Source organism: Solanum stenotomum, chromosome 11, assembly GCF_019186545.1.
Source record: "Solanum stenotomum isolate F172 chromosome 11, ASM1918654v1, whole genome shotgun sequence".
Taxonomy (NCBI): Eukaryota; Viridiplantae; Streptophyta; class Magnoliopsida; order Solanales; family Solanaceae; genus Solanum; species Solanum stenotomum.
The window spans coordinates 38,137,071-38,145,729 of record NC_064292.1 but is presented as its reverse complement, the minus strand read 5'-3'; positions in this window follow the sequence as shown (position 1 = coordinate 38,145,729).

The window sequence follows — 8,659 nt, the reverse complement described above, 5'->3', positions numbered from 1 at the left end:
CATCAACTAACTTATTATTTCACCAATATATATTATTATCATCCAACTTACCAGGCATATTGACCCATCTCAGAATCTCACCTTTTAATAAATCAAAACGATAATTAATATATACAGATCATAATAGTTATATCAGGATTAAGAATATAAGTACATTTAATAGTTTAGAGAATATGTTTTGTCAGTCAGTCTAAAACAACTATCTCTACTCGGTCCCATTCAATACATACAAAATGCACTAGCACAAGAAGTTGGAACTATACCGTTCCCATAATCAAGATAAATTACATATAATCTTGTGCTACAATCGTACCGATGACATGTCCAATTTCCATCCTAGATTGTGAACAAAAAACTTTATACTTATAAGAACCGATGATTTAATCCTCTGTGTATAAGTTAAAACTCTACACACTAAATCATCTACTATATAAGTAAACAGACACCATAAATGAATATATGATCTATTAAAATTGAGCAAATATTTATTCTATAATAAATATTATTTCTTAACACTTGGTTAATAGTATATATCCCAACACTTGTGAAAATTAAGGAGTAAATATCTCAAAGCTCAGTCGAATTATGTTGTAAAGTCATTCAACTTTATTTTGTATCAATAAAATCATTGAACTCTTTTATAAAATTAGTTGATCAAATTTACCATAAAAAACATTTTAACATGATAAAATAAATTAATTGCTCTCCCACAAATCTCAATCTTTTATATGTTATTCTTCTTTTCTGCAAAAATTACAAAAAAATTACTCTCCATTTCAAAAAATTACAATCATGGATCAATGAATTAAGTGTAAGATATGAATTTTTTAAAAAATTATTGGTGAAATTATTTTTAAATATAATACGAACAATATAAAATGGGAAGAGAAGAAAGTGGATACCTCATCACGTTCAGTTTTCATACGTTCCCTCGAATGGGTTCGACTTGCTTCACAAATTTACTAAAAAGTTCAAAATTCATGCCAATTGTTTTTAACTTTTTCATGACTTTTAAATATTTTAAGAAGTTTCTCGTAAATATATTTTAAAAAATAATGATTTTATCTTGTAGAATAATTTTTATGGTAAGTTGATCGAGTTATTTTATAAAAGAAATATTCAAAGTTGAGTAATTTTATTGATATAAAACAAAGTTGAATAATTTTACAATATAATTTCTCAAAGTTGGATGACCTTTTGAGATATTTACTCGAAAATTAAGAGAAATTTAACGCTTTTGGAATTATGAGACTGTAAGGGGAAAATAGATCAATCCATAGATAATATAAAAAGCATCTATGTGTTATACATAGTACATGTGTCTTTGTGATATGAGTGGAGAGTAGTACTTGTTTAATGAAGTGGGCCCCAATACAGTACAACTTGTATTACCTTTGGTACATCTATTTGATGTTGTGTTAGTCGTGTTAGTCCCATTAACTTCCACTTCTATATAGGAGTAATATATATATATAACATTTTTATTGCTATTTACATGTAAATTAATTATGAAATTACTATAATCTTTATATTGCTCTAACTTAAGTATGTTGCAACAACTTGTTTTCTTGTTGGGATTTTGCAACAAGTAACAACTTCGTTCAATGTTGCTACAACTTATTTACTTGTTGCAATTATTATTTTATTTGCTAAACTAACTTAGTTACTTGTTACAACAACGACTTTACTTGTTGTAACAATTTATTTACCTATTGTGACAACTACTTTATTTCTTGATAAATTTACAATACAATTTAAGACTTCTTTTACAAAATAGAGAAGGGAAAAAGGACGAATTTACCCCCGAACTTTGCTAAATGGTACGTCTATGTCCTCCGTTATATTTTGGGTCCATCTCAGTTCCTGTTGTCCAAATATCGGTACACACATGCCCCTCTCACTAACGGCCCCCTTATTCTGTACACGTGTCTTAATCCTAATCAACTACCCGTTTGACCATTATTTTCAATCCATAAACTAATAACCGGTCCCATAAACTCGACCCACAATTAAAAGATCCACCCGACCCACAACCAAATAACCCTTCATCTTTTTTGTAAGGAAGTATCATTGATTCCTTGCTTATAAAAAAAAAAGAGAAATAAAAAAAACTTCATCTGGAATAAACTCAATGCATCCTTCTTAAAGTTTCAAACAACAACAATTAATCAACCTCTTTCAACAACACAAATAGATTGTAAGAATATTTTCAATCCTGTGCAAAATTAAAATAAAAAACTTTCCAACAACAACCACAAAAATATGGTGCACTTGGTTCAATTCACTTGGCTGGAGATGAAGCTCGTTGTTGGTTTGTTGGTTTTTTCTCCGTCGTTGGAATCTATTTGTTGTTGAAGCTTTGTCCATCAATTGTGGTAGTATTTCCAACCCCTTTCAACAATAATAAATCAATTTAAATTCGAAAATTTTGTTTCTATTGAAGACTCACTTTTAAACCTGAAGTTTTGTCCAACAACAAATTAAAATGGGTCTCTTGTTTTTCAATGAAAGCACATGCTACTGTGTCTTTGTTTTAATGAGATTTGAAAGAGCTTCAAATGAAAATGTAGTGAAGAACAGTTTTGTCTTTTGTTTGATTTAAAAGGTTTTGGGTTATGTTTTAATGGAGCAGGGCTCTTTGTTTTTTATTTTTATTTTAAATGTCATGGTGTTTTAATTTGGTTCATGGGTGGGTAAATTATGAAAAATGGGTGGATCTTTTAATTTTAGGTAAATAAACAAATAAAATCGAGTAAATGGTTGACATGAAGCCACGTGTCCGTCCGTTAGTTTTAAGGGTATACACAACCCAAAAGAGTAATGGTAAGGGTATATACAACCCTAAAGTATAACGAAGGGTATTAACATACCATTTGTGATAGTTCGGGGGGTATATTTGTCCTTTTTCCCCATAGAGAATATAGATAATACAAAATTTACTAAATACTAAAGGGAAAATACTTCAAATCCCCCTCAAACTTGCACAAAACTCACTTTAGCATTGTAACTTTACGGGTGTTTAAACACCCCCTTAAAGAACTTTCAGGTGAATTAAATAACACCTTATATATACAATACCAATTTCATGGTTAGGAGGTGATATACACGCACGCCACATCAGAACCACCTCAGTGACACGTTGACAACACGTCATAGGGTGAAAAAAATTAGTTTTCATTTCTTTTTTCTTTTTCCATGTCATTTTTTGTTTTTAGTTTTCATTTTTTTTTTGTTCTTCCATATATTTTTGTTCTCATTTTCACTGTGTACTCGTCTTCTTCTTCGCTCCATCTTCTCCATTACAAGCCTAAGATAGAAAATCAACACACACAACATTTCTAATAATTTGACGAATATTGTGTGTCAAACAGAGAAACGAAGCGATACATATATAATATATTATCATCATTGAAGCTGGAGTTGCTAGAGCTTCAACGGCAACTGCTGGCGACTGCTTTAACGGCAATTGTCAGAGTCATTTTTGTTATATTAGGCTCAAAATTGACAGATCTGAAGGTTTTCAGACTGTTTACCTTGGTTGACGGAAAAATGAGAACACATAAAATGAAAAAAATAGGAAAATTGAAAAAAAGCCGAGGAAATGAGTATGGCCGGCGTTTTGTTCAGGTCGCCGGCGTGGTGAAATTTTTTGACGAGATCAGGTGATTTCACGGCACAGAGTCTCTTATGGAGCAGTGATGAACGAGGAAAAAAGGGGGTGGCGGTGATGTCCTTCATGATTGAGCAACATTGAATTTGTTGGCCCATAATTGCCATCAAGAATTTTAGAGAGAGTTGAAACAATTTGAGAGAAAGAGGATATGAAACAGGTGTAGTTGAACAACAACAAAGTGGGACCCACTTGTTTTTCTTTTTAGTTTTTTCTTTATACGCGCCTAAAACTTAGTAATTTGCCACATCAGCCACTAAGGTGATATTAAATTCACTTACAAGTAGTTTAAGGGGGTATTTAAATGCACGTAAAGTTGTAGTACTAAAGTAAGTTTTGGTGACAAGTTTGAGGAGGGTTTTATGTATTTTCCCAATACTAAAACAAAAAAATTATAGGCACCAGGCCCAATGTGAGTTGAATCACTTAGCCACGCTTCATAATTAGAAAAACGAGCACCGCGAAAATACATGTCGCTCAGCCAAAGAAAGATGATAGAAAATTGATCGAAATGTGCACTAAATACTTTTCGAGAGATCTCCTCTAAATCACCGATATGATTATTGAAATATTGAAACATAACTTAAGCATATGAAATACATGCAAATTGTGCAGCAAACACATAACTTAAAGATAATTATAAATTGTTCAACCAAAAACGTAACTTGAAGATAACTTAAATATTGTTCAACAAATTATTTAACTAGATAATCATCGCACCGTAGGGTTTTGATTCCTTATAAGTCATAGCCATGTTTCATCTCCACCACATTCTATTTGTAATTTGTTGTGCAGTAGAGTTATATGAGTGTCATGATCATGTGCTCAACAAAAAGGCAAGAGCATATGTGTCACGGCTCAAAGTACACTCTAGACGTGACATGGTGTATAAGACTCTGAGAGGCCCTACACAAGCCACTTAGCATACATACAAGATAATAGAAATAAAGATTTCAAAGAAACAATCTTATATCATAAAAGAGTTTGACAAAATCAGAAGTCTCTAATACAATCAACTAGCCACAAACGGAGGGAGAAGAATTATCAAGCCCTACATTGGTGAAACAATGTAGGCACAAGTATGCATTAGTACATGAAATGTACTAAGTATGAGGGGAATGCAATAAAACATGAGATGTGATCATAAGGGGACATAATCGAAAACAAGAAATGCACGCATGACAAGTTAAAACATAGTAAAATCATTTAAGAAGATTCATAAGTCATGAACATGGTCAATGCATCTTTAAATCATAAAGGAAGCTTCATAAAACATTGGTAATTAACTTAGTTCACTTTTTTGGGAAGTTTACCATTAACTAACATAGATCATGTGAGCTATAACATGGAATCCGGTATATCCCTCATACCGAAAAAAGGAGAATTCTACTTGTCAAGGTATAACTCCTACACATCATACCAGATGTTATATGTGGATCTACTAGCTAGGTCATTTAAGACAACTCCTACGGGGGCACGTAGTTTAGGACTAGAAGTTTCTACTAGAGACTAACCCTCAAAGTCACTCAATGCTAAGTAAAAATCCCACGGAAGAGTCGTTAATCATATTCATATTATCATTCATGGAAAAGCATAATTAAGATACTAATCCAAGCTAAAAATATTATAGAATAGCTCCTTAGACCATGCGTGGAAAACCTTTCACCATCCATAACCTTTTCATAATAGCTTTATAAGGCCCATAGTCATTAACTTCATACTAAAAATACCTTACTTTTAATGGAAATAGTTTTAAAAGCGTGATCTATAATCATTGATGACATATCCGGATACCATACTAATCAAGACCTAATTTAGATATTTTATATTGATATGTTGTGTTGCATTATGTTGTGAGGTGATCAATGATCTAGACCTCCGTAGAAGACTCTGAAACTGAATGGTGAGTCAAAAATGAATCTATGTGGTGATCGTCATATTTGTTTTATGTTGTGATGTGTAGTGATGCAAATGTGTCGTGAAATGGAGAACCTATTTTTCTCCGAGCTATTGGTCTAGTGGGGTTTCGTTGCAAGAAGGGAGTAATATTTATTAAAGAAAGGTGTTCTTTTGGTGGAATTTTGGACTCTTCAACTAAATTCAAATTTGTTTGAGTTGTACCACATTATTGGATAGTTTTATTCTGGACGTGGCAAGTCAAGAGATATATTGTTGGATCGATTTATACCGCATTGAGTTTGAATCTCCTTAAAGAGAGTGAGATATATGCGCCTCAGCATGACTATATTTTTCTGTTCATTTTGTCATTTTATTCTCAATTGTAATTTACTTTAATTTGTGGTATATACACCTACAATTTTAAGGAGATTCAGTTTTTGTTATAGTTTGAAAAATTGTTGATATCAAAATAAGATATCTCAACATCATTTTGTTTCAACGTCACTAGATCTTAGAGATGAATGGATAAAGTACTTTTCTAGCTACTTGCTCAATTCAAGCAGAGAAATGATAAAAATAAATTAAAAAAATTACCTAATACTTTTTATAGATAAAGTAATACTACTTTTCATTAAAAAAATTATATTTATATTCTAGCATATTGGTGGTTCATGAAATAAAAAAAGTGATCATGAAAAGTGTGATTTTTTGCATCTTTGGGAAATGCTCTAAAAAGAGGATTATAAGTGCATATATTTATCTTGAAATAAATCAAATGTTTTTTTTTTTTTTTTGTAATAACATGTGAAATATTACCATAACACCAACAAAGAATACAAACAAAGAGCATCTAGTCTTCCTGCCACCTTTCTAGGAAGAGTACAAGAGACAATCGAGATCTCAAATGAAAGAAGATAAAAAAACAACCCATTCCATTTACAAATTCTATATATGTATCAAGTACTGACATTTACTTGCTTTTCTAGCACTACTGGTCATACTTACTCTTTCTTTCAATTCTCTCTGAGTCTTTGAATTATACCTCGATTATTAACAATTGTTTTCCTGAAAGCTTTCCAGTTTCTAGCTTGCCAAATATAATAAACTAAAGCTTCACATCTTAATCACCATCACTTTTTTGATCAATTGCCTCTGGTGCCTTCCTTTTATTCGTTGCAAGCTTTTTTTTTATAAGCCTTTTATGGGATTGTAACATCTACACATGTTGCTAAAGCAGTTTTAACTGTAGTAATCCGTTTGCACTCAGCAAATAGATGTTGATTTGTCTCATCCATACCTTCATCATAGAGGCAACACGTACACTATATTATCCACATATATATGCATTTTTTGTAGCCTCTCTTTAGTCAGTTTTGCTTCCCTCATTACAGTCATGTATTCCAGTAGAGCAATATAATTGTTATTGTCTATTGCTAGTCAATGTATACCCACTTTTATCATACCATGTTGTCATAATATCTTTCAGGGCATTCATTTTTCTCTAGTACCAACTTTTGTCATGTGGTGGATCATGACTTCAAATATATTCTGTTGATTTCATACAGACCTCATTTACTCACTTCACCCACAACACATCCGATCCTTCTTATTAGCTACCTGCCACAATAATTTCCCCATTGATGCTAAGTTTCACAGTTTGCATTTTTTTTTACATTCAATCTTTCATATTTATTGGGACACAAATATTATCCCAAGCCACAAGTGAGACCTTTTTGTGTCCCTCTGAGCTCCTCCATAAGAACATTCTACATTGTTTACAAATATCGTTCAATACACTTTGTGGTAGAATGAAAATAGCTCCCCAAAAATTATATATGGAAAACAAAATTTCATTGATAATTTGGACTCTTCCAGCATAAGAGAGTTGCTTCGCATAGCCATATTTTATTCTACAGGTTATGTGGATTACTTAAAGAGCCCTAATTTCTCTCTGTTACTTGTAAATTTTAAATACCATTTTCAAAAACAAAATAATTTTTATTTCAAATTGCGATCAAGTTTACTAATCATCTAAGGACCATTTAGGATTTCACAATTTTCTTGATTTGTTTATTTTTCTGATTTGTTTATACTTTACAATGTATGTGTTTGTATTTCACGATTTATCTTCTCTTTGGTAGATCTATTGAAGAATCACCATGACCGGCAAAGAAATGCTCTCAAAGATGCGCGAAATAGAGATTAATCAAAGTGAGAAGTAGAAGCACAATTTTATTGCGATAAATGTTTTTGTCAAAAATGGTAAAGTTTTTGTTGGTATTTCTCACTATCTTTTCCTTTAGTTATGTCGACGTCAAATTTTTTGTGATAGCTATTTATGTAGTTTTGAATTTGTAACAAATATTTAGCTTTAGTAGAATTTTTTTTAATGCTAGATTATCAAATTATGACTTTTTTGAATGGTGCACCATGCACAAGACAAAATGAAATAGAGAGGCTAAATCTTGAATTGTAAATTTAGTGGTAAATTGCAATAGAAATATGTGATAAATTACCAAGAAAAATATTAGTAAGTCAATCTATAATTGTTAATGCTGAAGAACTTTACCCCACCCCCTACTTCAATCTTCTGAAATGGATGTTAAAATGTGATTTGATTTTAAAAAATATATATACAAAGATTATTGTTTACCATTTAAATTTAAATAGGTAATCTTAAAACATTCCATTACATTTCTACATATGCACAAACTCAAAATAGCTAGTGGTAAAATAAACAAATTTAGAAACACATGATAGAAAAAATGGGATAGTCTTTTTAGTATCCTTTTTTTTTATCTAATAAATATTTGTTATTCTATATTGAATTATTTAAATTGAAAAGTCACTTCGGGTGTGTTGCAAGTAGATTTTTGACTTATTTTCTGGTTGGTGAGTAGAAAATATTTTCTGGAAAAGATTTTTTAGTGTTTAATTTATGAATGAAAAAGGTTTTTGAGAAAATATTGTTTATCTTTACTAGAGAGTAGAAAATAAGTTTTGAAATTGAAGATATTTTTTAAAAACAAACTTAAATTTTATTTGGGGTGGGGGGAGGGGGGAGGGTTGGTAGGGCGGCTAGCTGGGGGG